This window comes from Peromyscus leucopus, chromosome 14 (assembly GCF_004664715.2).
Source record: "Peromyscus leucopus breed LL Stock chromosome 14, UCI_PerLeu_2.1, whole genome shotgun sequence".
Lineage (NCBI taxonomy): Eukaryota > Metazoa > Chordata > Mammalia > Rodentia > Cricetidae > Peromyscus > Peromyscus leucopus.
The window spans coordinates 9,262,307-9,274,210 of NC_051075.1; the positions used below are offsets into that span (position 1 = coordinate 9,262,307).

General features: G+C 43.4%; 1 long non-coding RNA gene across 1 annotated transcript; it reads right to left on the reverse strand.

Annotated features, from left to right (window-relative positions):
- Window positions 1-4,238: 4,238 nt before the first annotated feature.
- Window positions 4,239-11,123, reverse strand: LOC119089050. Its single transcript, XR_005092897.1, has 2 exons — window positions 10,328-11,123; window positions 4,239-4,400 (listed from the first exon to the last, which is right to left on the reverse strand). It is a non-coding gene; the product is annotated as an uncharacterized LOC119089050 (long non-coding RNA).
- Window positions 11,124-11,904: the final 781 nt, after the last annotated feature.

Genomic DNA, 11,904 nt, shown 5'->3' on the forward strand with positions numbered 1-11,904 from the left:
ACAGAATCTTTACAGCCAACCAGCTCCCAAATAAATCACACACAGAAACTTATTCTTAATTATAAATGCCCAGCCTTAGCTTGGCTTGTTTCTTGCCAGCTTTACTTAATTTATCCCATTTAGCTTTTGCCTTTGGGCTTTTACCTTTATTTCTATATACCTTTCATTTTTTCTTACTCCATGGGTTCTGTGTAGCTGGGTGGCTGGCCTCTAGGTCCTCCTCCTTCTCTGGCTCCTTATTTCTTTTCTCCACCCAGATTTCTCCCACTATGTATTCTCTCTGCCTGCCAGCCCCACCTATCCTTTTTCCTGCCTTGCTATTGGCCATTCATCTCTTTATTAGACCATCAGGTGTTTTAGACAGGCACAATAACACAGTTTCACAGAGTTAAACAAATGCAATATAAACAAAGGTAACACTTTAAAATAATATTCTACAACATCTAAGAATACTGTGCTCACAGAACATGCACATACACACACACACACACACACTTCACACTTAAAAATAAGAAACTTTAAAATGTAAGTAATCCATTAACGAATAATGAATTAGAAAATATTCAAACACTATTCATGGACTCATATTTCTGTGCTAAAGACTAAACTCAGGGCCTTGTTCACATACTGTGCCACTAATCTATACTCCTTACCCATTTCCCCTTTGAAAAAGAGACAATAATTAATAACAAGCTGCTTATCTTTTTTTTTCCTTTGCTGAATTGAAGGCTCTCTTTAAAAACCTGCCTTGAACTGATAGCTGCTGTGGATTTAGAAATGCAGTTTTTACAAATCTGTATTTGTTTTAAATTATAACCACAGCCAGTGCTTCAGAAGGTTGGACTTTAAAAGATTATTCAGACTTTAATAGCTTTCATACTTTACCGAAATTAGCATTATAAAGGTCCCCACACAATCTTGTGGAAGCCAGAAGAGTTCAAGCAGGTTGGATAAGTCAGATGCTAATGTAGTGGTAATTTTGAAGATTTTTACATTGCCATGTTCATTTGTATGCATTTCCTAATATTTTGCTAGACCTTGCACACAAAAATATCTCTTTTCCATGAACTACAGGGCTCTAACACACCAGTAATTTGCTGCCTTCCCTTGGTCCAAGAGTGAGTCTGCACTGACAGCCCTGTCAATGTTTTTAAGAGGCTTCATGGGTGTGGCAGGAGAGCCTGCCAGCCTTTGATAAAATTTTTTTTAAAAAATATATGTTCTAAGTGAGGAATTAAAAAAAAAAAGCATTTCTTTTTCATTCACTACTTTATGGGTGGTTGTTTTAAAAAAAAAAAAAAAAAGTGAGCCCAAGTAGGATTATCATTTTCTTGAAATTCAAAATGGAAAGTTAGATTTGCAATACATTTGAATTCAGAATGCAACACATGGAAGATAAGAAATAGGGGAGGAGACGAGGAGGAAAGTTACCACGTGCTGAAAGTTTGAGATTGTTCACACAGTGTGTTTCAGTCAGCAACCACCACGCAGAACACGGCCCCTTGTCTTCCTCCTAAGGGCCAGAGGTATCTTCTGTCTTTGTAAGCTCAGGGCCTGGAAGGGCCATATTCAGGAAAACAAAACCAAACTTTGTGTCATTCTTGTTTTTCTTTTCCTCTTGGGTTCCTGTTCCCCTGTTTGTTTACAGAAGGTGTGGTCTGCCTTGTCCAGGGCCTGAGGTGTTAGCACTGCCCTTCCCCTGCATGACTCACGTTCAGATGAAACTCTCTAAATGGGTGTTCTTGGGTGACAGACGGGATATCCACATGGACACATGTCACTGATACAGCTCTGAGTCAGCCTGCCTAGATGTCAATCTTCCTCCCCTCTAGAAGCCAACAGGCTCTGCTTTCCTCTGAGCACAAAAGTCAACAGTAACTTCAAAGAAAGAGGAAAATCAGGGTGACAGAGAGAATTAGTAGTTTCTCGAAGGGGAGAGCAAGGCATACACCACAACAGAGGGACCCTGAAAGGCTGGATCCCGTTTTCCCAGCCTGATGCTGGGGCTGCCACTGTGGGGATCATAAGCCACTCTGCTACGCTCTCCCATCTCCCTGGGAGAAATATGAGCCCTTTCCTCCAGACTCTCACCTGAGAAGCCAAGACAAAACCTAAATGTCTTCTTAGTTTGTTGAATATTGACAAGTCGTGATGTATATATTTATGAGATCCAAAATGAAATGTATATACTGCTGGGTTTCAAACCCGGGACAAATGGCTGAGGTGCCGATTTAACATATCAAAGCAGACCTGGCCGCCAAGTTCTCCCAGCATCCCTCAGTCCCTGCCTGTTACAGGGTATGGCTTGAATACCCCACCTTCTACCCTCAACTCTCCACCCCAGGGACTGGGCTGCGCTTCCCCGGGGGCTCTTCCTTATATAATCCAGACATTTTGGTTATCTGCCCCCTTTGGACTGTTGACCTCCTGGCTGCTACACCTGGTTCCTTCTCTCTCCTCTCCCTTCTCCCTTCCCTCCCTCCCACATGGCCCAGCTCAGTTTGGTCATGTCCACTCTGGAGTCTTCCAGATGTCCGTCCCTGCCTCTACCTATGCTCTCCCTTTTATCGGCAATAAACTCTCTCCTCCACCATACCTAGGAGTAGTCCTGTCATTATCATTATCAGACTACAATCCTCTCTGTATTTGTTAATTTCTTGTAAAGAGTCAGACAAAACCTCTAAGAGACTGAGAATTCTCAGCCCCAAAGCAGACTTCAATTACCTTTGTAATACAATGAACGCTAAGCCTTACATTTCCTTTTGTGACAAGATTAATTTAGTCTTTACAAGCCCAAGGATACTGGAAAGTCTTTTGGAAATAAACAAGAAGAAAAAAAAAGAAAACTAAAAGAACTCTATTTTCAGCCTGTTCTGCTCTGCTGATGCAATTTGATACCAAATTGGACACAGTTTTATTGGAAGCATCCTAAAATGGAAAAAGGATAATAATAGCCTCATAAAATGCATTTTAAAAACACACTTGTAAATTGGATCTATTTCTAATGTGCATGTGAGGCCTTGGTGGATAGATACCCATGGCACCTCCTGTCTTTGTAAAACAACCCCTCTACCAATCCCTGGCCTCCACCCGCTAACGACCCAGCTCAGCCTGACACCCAAGCACAGCCAGGTGGGCTTTCTCCACCAGCACTCCCAGGCTGCACTGGCCGGGGCTGGGGAATTGTCCGGCTACTGGAATCTTGGAAAGATGCCAGAGCTGAGCTGCGGCCAGCCTGCATGTGGTAGGGTTTGTTTTGTTTTGTTTTTAGTGATCACACACATTTGGGTCTAAACCGAAGTGAAGATGCCGTGGGGGTGGGGGTGGGGTGGGGGAAGAGCTTAGAGGAGACCCAGGACAGCAGCAAATGGATGAACTGACGGAAGGAGAAAAGCTTGGCAAAGGTTTTAATTTCATGTGAAATTAAAGCTCACCCAAAAATGCATAGATGGGAAAAGCCTAAAAATTCTACCCCCCAAAGATGTGTCACCAAACAAGTGGCCGGGTCCAGAGCTACTCAGTCTTAGTAAACAGCAAAAGGCTGCTGGCTGGCAGGAAATGAGTTTAAGCAAAGGAAACGGAGCCGTCTGGTTCAGAGAGTTTAGAACTTTTTTTTAACGAGAGGGCGCTTTTGTTTTGCTTTTGATGCTAAGGATGCATGCCTTGTCTTTCACAAGTACAAAAGAGAAGAAGCCGTGTAAAGAGATAACATCTGGGTGGCCCCAGGCCTCTTGCTTTCCTTCAGAAAGCTGTGCACTGCGGTCCTGTGCTGAGGGAGGGCTGGAGCCTGGCTGAGCTATTGTGCTGGAAATGGTGGTTTGATTAACAAGTTGAACACTGAGGCTCTTCCTCTGGCTAGCAAGTTGGCACTGAAACGTTGAAAGGCCAGGTTAAGTCATCTGCCAGAATTCACACAAACCAAGCCAAAAGCATAGACGTGTGGCCGTGCGGCAGCGGTGAGCTGAGCCCATTATCATCCGACAATAATTAATGTGCAGTCTAATGGAACAGTTGGCTTACAGTGTCTGTGCGGGTCTCACAACACGCTAAAAACCACCACCACAGGCTGTTGTCCCTAAGTCCTTACTCTGCAGAAAGTCTAAAAGGCTTTTACGAAGTATGTCTTCAGAGACCAAAGAGAATGCCAGACTCCTATAAAGAAGCTCAGACTAGAGATGTTCTGGCAGCATATGCTCAGTTTCCACGCCAGCTCTTTGGCCTGCACTTTTTTTTTTTTTGGGGGGGGGGGACAAAAGCCTGTGAAAAGCACCTTCACTAAAGCTGCTTCTGAGAAAACTCTTAAACTCTGTGGGCTCCTGTAGTAGCCAAGCTGGGCTGGAGGAGTCAAGGACAGATGCCGCTGTGCCTGATCTGGTGACCTCGGAGTTCTAGCACCAGCTCTGCAAAGGAAAGCAAGAGCAATAAATCAGACACAGGCAAAGCTAACCCCACAGACTCAAGGAGAAAGACCACCGACTCAAATCACCATGGCCCAATTCATTAAAGCAGGGTTTTTCACTCCTGTAAGCAGGCCGCCCCCATCCCCACCCCAAGGCAGGGTTCCAGAGGTCAGCACTGGATTCGAGGAAGGCAAGGTTTTTATAGTTGAGGCATAGAGGGTTTCCAGAGGAGGGGATTTGGTGGCCAAACTAGATGGGATTACAGGAGCAGGACATAAGAAGGTGATCATAACAAGGTAGTCATGACCTTTTGAAACAAAGGTAGGGTTGTGAGATGGTTATAGCTTTTTGAAACAAAAACATGGTGCCATTTCCTGGAACATACAGTACAGAATCATTTGTAGTTAAGGTTACAGGTGGGGCATAGCCCGATCCTTGAGAAACAGATTTAATCATAAACAGGAATGAACCTCGTTTATCTTTACTATAAGATGGCTTTTAAGCCAAAAATGGAGGCAGGCTGGTTTTTTAGTAAGACTTAGAATGATGTGAACTGTGCTCAGCGGGAACAGTTCCTGCCACAGGAAAACTAGTGCACAGAGCTGAAGATGTGATATCTCTTTCCAACATTCAGTGCCAAGACAAAGCTTGTCTCCAAGCCCCAGGTTCAGTCCTCTACCTGGTGTTTCATGTCCCCTGCTCTCCAGGGGCACAGAGGCTGCCATTCCCAGGCAATCCCAGTTCTTACAAAAGAAGAGTATTTGTTCTGGAGTTCCTCTCCTTGGGACTGGAAACCAAAACCTTAATACCCACCTCAGGCATCCTTCCTTTTCCCTTTCATTCTTTTCTACCCCAGCACACATTAAAAAATACAATCATTCATAGCCGGGCAGTAATGGCCCGTGCCTTTAGTCCCAGCCTTCAGGAGGCAGAGGATCTCTTGAGGCCAGCCTGGTCTACAGAGCAAGTCCCAGGACAGCCTGGGCTACACAGAGAGGCCCTGCACTTTTGTTTGTTTGTTGTTCCAGGGAGGTTTGTTTGGTTTTGTTTTGTTTTTATTACATTCATTCAGGAAAACTAGTCTCAGCTTATTGGTACAAGGAAAGCCATTGACTACAGTGTTCGCTGTAAGCTAACAGTGGCCGGAAGTGTTAATTCTTCCAGGCAAGAATGGCATAACCTGTCTTGAAAAATCGAAGGAACACATTTTTATTCATGGGATTTCTGAGTAGAATTTTTAAATGCTAAGGCTTTCCCTTGGTGTATACCATATTCAACACTTTTGTTCTCTCTCTCTCTCTCTCTCTCTCTCTCTCTCTCTCTCTCTCTCTTTTTCTTGAGACAGGGTTTCACTGTGTAACCTAGCTGGTATGGAACTTGCTGTGTAAACCAGGTTGCTATCAAACTCACAGAGATTTGCCTGCCTCTGTTCCCTAAGAGCTAGGATTAAAGGCATATAGGACCGCCATACCATACCATACCACTACACCCTGCAAAACTTTTTAAAAATTCATTTTTTAAAAAATGCTTTAAGATTTTTATTTTTAAACTTGTGTGTGTATGGGTGGGTGGGTGTGTATGAGAGAAGTGCCTATAGAGGCCAGAAGAAGATATTGGATCCCCCAGAGCTCGAGTTACAAGCCATTACCGAGAGAGGGTGCTAGGCATCCAGAAGGTTTGGAGGGGAACAGAGAAAGAGGAGAAGAGAAGGAAGATGGATGCAATGAGATATGATTACAAAAGCAAATTAGTCTGTTTTTAGAAAAAGCTGTTTGTACGCCTGGGAAAATCATTTCCTAGTGGAAACACTATTTATTTAATAGGTACAGTGTCTTCAAGGAAAGTCATGTCCCTCAAAGGAAAAAGGAGAAAGTTGACCAAAGACTATATTGAGGCTACCTCCGGAGTGTGGAGTACCATAACAGATATGAAAAATGATGAAAACTCATTTCTGAAATCAGTCACTTCGTCAGAGAACCGTATTGCTCCAGACATTTAAGCTAAGTATTGGGGGTAAGACAGAGTTCATAGCCCCAACAATCACAAAGGGCTGTGCTGGACACCAGACCCCACAATTTACTACTCCGGGGAATCTGCACATTATTTAACCATTCTTACACACAGTTTCTTCATTTAAAGACTGCATAATTAGTAGGTTAGGGACAGCTCATAGTATACATTAGACACTCAAAAAAGAGCAATAGGTAAAACCACTGCTTCCCAGTTACATCCCATGAGAAGAGCTGCTAGAGGAACTCGCAGAGGGTGTGTGAACTGAGTTATTCTAGGGTTACAGGGGTTACAGCGCATGACACTGGGGAGTGACTGAACCTATGGCCCTCAAGTTTTCTACTCCCTGGCAGCTTAGCAGTTCTGTCAGAACTCTGCTCCAAACCCAACCGCATTTCTGTTCCTATCTACACAACACCCTCTTTTGGTCAATGTAGACAGCAGTGGTCTATTTATAACCACTAGCCTGGACCATAAGTCTTGAGTGCTGTCCTGGGATCCAGGACCCAAGCTACTGTAAAAAGGCACACTAATTAAGAGGAGGCTATGTGAGTTTGTGTTCCAGCAGTGTGTGTGTGTGTGTGTGTGTGTGTGTGTTGGGGGGGGGTTGAAGAGGAAATGTGTGACTGAATCAATGCCAATGGTGAAGGTGTACTTACAATCTGTGACCTGCTGCAAGTCAGGAGGAAAATGCCCAAGATTGTCTTCACAAGTGAAAACAACTAAAAGTTTTAAAAGCCTTCAAATGCATGGTCTCTGAAAACTTTTAAAGGAAATTTTTACAGATGTAGACATTTTCTGAAAGATTTTTAGAACAATGTTCGGTTATTTTTACCTAACACTAATGCACATCTAATAGCCAAAAGGAAATTCTAGATAAAATACAAGTTTGGTTAAAGATCCAAGAGAGAAGAAATATATAAAAGAGAGGTGAAGAATGGTCTTTTGGTTATCATATTCATCGTCTCAGCAACTATCAGGCATCTTCTGTGTGACAGGCGCCAGGAGAATGTGACTTAAAGACCTATATTCCCAGGATAGTGAGTTCTAAGCCAGCAGTATGAGACCCTGCCTCAAAAAACAAAAACAAGCAAAAAGAAAGGTAAAATAAGAATAACCAAAAGATGAAATTATACTGTGATAAACAGTATAAAAAGAAAAACAAGTCTATAAAGGTAGAACTCACTGTTATTTATTTGTGGCACTATTTTACCTGTCAAGAAAGAACACGAGGTACAACAGAACCCACTATAAGAGTTTTATTAGGGAGGGAAAAGCATAAGAACATGGATAGGTCTACCGGAAATGAATAGTGTGGGAGAGAGAGCAGGGAAATGGGTAGAATCTGCTTTTGTAGGTCACCCCATGCATATGGTTTTATCATATATTAGAGAAGAAATCAATTTTGCTTAGTTACTTTTACATAGTGAGTTAAATATTGGCTGAATATATGAAACTATAAGATGTAGAATGAGCATCTTCAGTGTTTTTCAAAGTTGATTGATATCTTGGTATCATTATTGCTGAGAATTTGAGGCATCCCAGGCAGTTGCCACATGTTACTGGGAAATCGAGTCCCTTTTTGGAGTTCTTAGTCTCATTGATTTAAAAAGAAAAAAATGTGAATGGACTCAACAGGAAGCTAGAGAATAATTTTATTAGTTTATAAGAAAAAAGTCCCAGAGAAGACAAGCTATAGCTTCTGCAATTGCCCAGAGGAGGAGAAAAATGGAGAAGAGAAAGAGTGAAGCATCTGAAGTCACCTGGAGTGGAAATCAGCCTTAGGGCCGGCAGCCAGCCAAGTGGGGAGGTTGGGGAGCTTTAGCAAAAGACAAAGCCCAAAAGTTTTAGGGGAAACATCCTTAGAAAAGAGATTAAGGAAAGTAAAAGTTATGCTTTTCTGAGTAATTCAGAAAGGCCACCAACAGGTAGACCAAAGCTCCATGGGTTCAGCTCTGTAAACAACCACATAAAGAGTAGAGCTCTGGGAAGAGAAAGCACATCATTTCAACAGAAGGGTAATTATTCCTCCCAGCTCGTTAGCATGGTTTTGGGTGAATCTGCATTCCTGAGGGTGGTTCCTTAGCCAGGCAATTGACTAGCCCAACTAGATTCCCTTAAGGGAAGAGACAATGGCTTATCTCCACCCAGGTGGATTCCATTCTTTTAACCAGAAGGAAATAGCTTTCCCTTGATGCCTTACAGTACTTCTGTATTATAATCATCAATGCTGACACCACCACTTTACAGAAACTCGTAATAAAAAAAAAATGGCAGAAATGCTTAGGGCCCTTATAGAAATTGCTGCAAATTCTATTCCAACCCCAGCCAAAATCTGACGGCTTTTCATGAACCAAGCCAGCAACTCAAACAGCAATTTTAAAAATCCAGCCTTTGAGCACAACAGAATCTACAGGTATACTAATTTGATATTTACATGGTAAGGAATGACTGAGAGAAAAACAAAAGATTTTGCTTTCTGTAATTAATCCCTATGTTTTTATAAGAAAAACACTTTATAAATAATTATTGGGGGGGGGGGGAAGCACTGCAATTCATAGCCTGTGATTGTCTTGAGTTTGCATTGTACTTCAGGCAACATTCGTTTGACAATTGTGTGCTGCTCCAGTTTCACAGTGTTAAGCACACATGCTGTGTGTTCAGACCCGAGGCTGCAGTGTAGTCCACGATGAGTGAGCTTCCAGAAACACCTTAGATTTTGAATGAGTTTTGCTCATCTGTTGCCAGACTCACAACCGCCATTCAGTTTCACAGCCCCGTGTGGGGTTGTGACCGCTGATTTCAAAAGCTAAACTCTAGAGAACCCTGACTAATCCAGTAAGGCAGATGCCTGGTCAGGAAACCAGAAGACAGATACTCACGCTGGAAGAGAAGTGGGACAATGCAGTTCCTGAGAAGCAGAAGCAGGCAGGGGCAGGTGGATGGTTCTGGTGTGGAGTAGAGGAAGTGAAGGGAGAAGTCTGACTCTGGGTTTCAGCATTTGAATAAAATGTGGCTTCCTTCGTGACAAGAAATACTTGGCAGGGAAATTTAAAGGTTCACTTTTGGACATGTTGCCTGAGAAGCTTCTAAAGGGAAAATGCTTAAGAAAAAAAAAAAAAAAGGCAGCAGCAGCAGAAGAGGAGGCTCTGGCTGTGTGAACAGCAGTCCAACACTGAGGTCTGGAAGGAAAATACAAACTGGGAAATATTCAGCAATGGGAACTACCTGAAGGACAGGACAGGGCAAACTTTCTACGGTCACAAGTTTCAAGTGTAGTGTTTCCAAGACTCACATGAAGAAATTCGCTAAGCACAGGCCTGTGACTCCATGTTCCCCCACAATAACTAGTCTTGCTGTACATGCCTCTGGGAAAGTAAAAGTGACTCTTTACAGTTGGTCCATTAGAGACAGAGGTTGGGGATAAAGCTAAGTGGGAGCATTCAAGCATGCAAGGCCCTGGGTTGATCCCCAATAGTAGGGAGATACACTAAGAAGAGGCGCTCAGACAGGCATGGCGGCTCTTTGAGGTACAGTAATATATGGAGAACACAGGCACAGTGTACTGAAAATGAGCAGCCAGGATGATAAGAAGAACTGATGTGGATTGTGACTGTAAGATCAAGAGAGAACAGTGTTTTAAAAAGAAGAAAGAGTAGCCAGGTAGTGGTGGCACATGCCTTTAATCCCAGCACTCAGAGACAGAGGCAGGTGGATCTCTGTGAGTTCGAGGTCAGCCCGGTCTATTAGAGTCAGTTCCAGGACAGCCAGGGCTATACAGAGAAATTCTGTCTTGAAAAACCAAAACCAAAAAGGGAGCAGGAGAAGGAGGAAGAGAAGGAGGAGGAGAAGAAGAAATCAAATGCTGACACTTATTTTGCTCTGATTAAAATTTTTATAGACTCATATTTACTTACATAGAGCGAGGGGAGGTTTTGTAGAGCGAACTATAATCTCAGCATGCTGAAAACCCACACAGGAAGATCCAAAGTCCAAGGCCAGCAGGGTTATACAGTGAGGTCCTGTCTCAAAAAGACAAACAGCAATTAGGAAAAAAAAAATGTAAAGTGATAAATACTATCTCTAGTGTAGATTTTTTAAAATAGAGGCTTATTGAGATTAGTATTTCTGAACATAGGATGAATATGAATTCAGTAAATGATGAAGACATAACTCAAGCCCAAGTCGATGATTCCAGTGAGTCAGCTGTAGAGGCCACACTCTCCTTTGCATCGAAGCCATGTATTAGACACCCAGGAAACAAGGGAGGGGTGCGTGCCTCAGAAAGGAGGGGGAGGAAGCGGCAGGAGTATTGGGAAAGGCCATGTACTAGCCAAGCCTTAAAGGAGACGTGCTTGGTTCATGCAGGGTGAAGAGGGTATTTCCAGCCCAATAGTCTATGTGGGTAGTGACAGGAAGGAGGGAGGGGAGGGGAGGTAAGGAGGGATGGAGGGAGGAGAGGAAGGGGAGGAGTGAAGGAGGGAATAGCAGGGAACTTCTGAAGCTCTGGGTTCCTGTGTGGGAGACAGGAGTCTTGGGGAGGAAGACAGAAGGTAGGACTCCATCCCAAAGTACTTAGCTGTTTTAAAGGCAGCATCACCAGGGCAACTTTGGGTAGGAAAGAAATCTAGCAGCACGGTTAAAGAAGACATAGCACAATGGGAAGAGAACGCTCTCAGGTAGGTCAAGTAAGAACGCAGTCAGCATCAGGTCAGAGAGATGAGGAAGCCTAAAGCAGTAAGAGCTGGCTGGCTTGCATCAGGCTTGGGGAGGAGGCAGCAGGGACAGCTTTCTGCATTGAGCAATAGAACAGCAAGGAGAGGCAGTCAGAGGAGAGTGGACAGAACCGAGCCGGAAGTCTCGGTCTTGGAGTTTGCCTGTGGACCGTCCAGGAAGCCAGGTTGCAAAGATAGCTGGGCGGGACGTGAGACTGGTACCATAAATGGAGGGGTGGTCTATGGCTGAAACAGCGTAGCAGTGGCATTCTAGAAAGAGTTTACAGGTCTCTGCTCTTCCCCCATTGTTCTCAGCAACAGGATAGCTCATAAAACCAGGAAGACAGCGGACCAGGGCCCTCTGTCCAAATTGCACCCATATTATTATTCCACCAGAGGCAATCTCATTTATGATGATGAGTTTTATTTGAGGCAAATAATATTCTATGAAGCAGCTTCTAAAATAAATTCTCCAGCTTTGATGTTCTCTTGTATTTCCATACCAAGGACTCGGTTTTGATGTATGCTTCGGATTAGATAAAGAGGAAATGTAAGGAAATTGTAGCGATGTCATTTTTCAGATTATGACAGTTTGAGGGTTCAAAGCAATTTATCATGTGAAGAACTCCCTTTTCAAACAAACAAAAAATGAATCCATGCAGAGTGACAGGACAAAGGTAAAGCCTTGGGGACAAAAGTGTTTGCCATGCAAGCACAAGGTTGTGAGTTTGGATGCCCACATAAAGGTCAGACATGGTGCCACACATCTGTATCCTCAG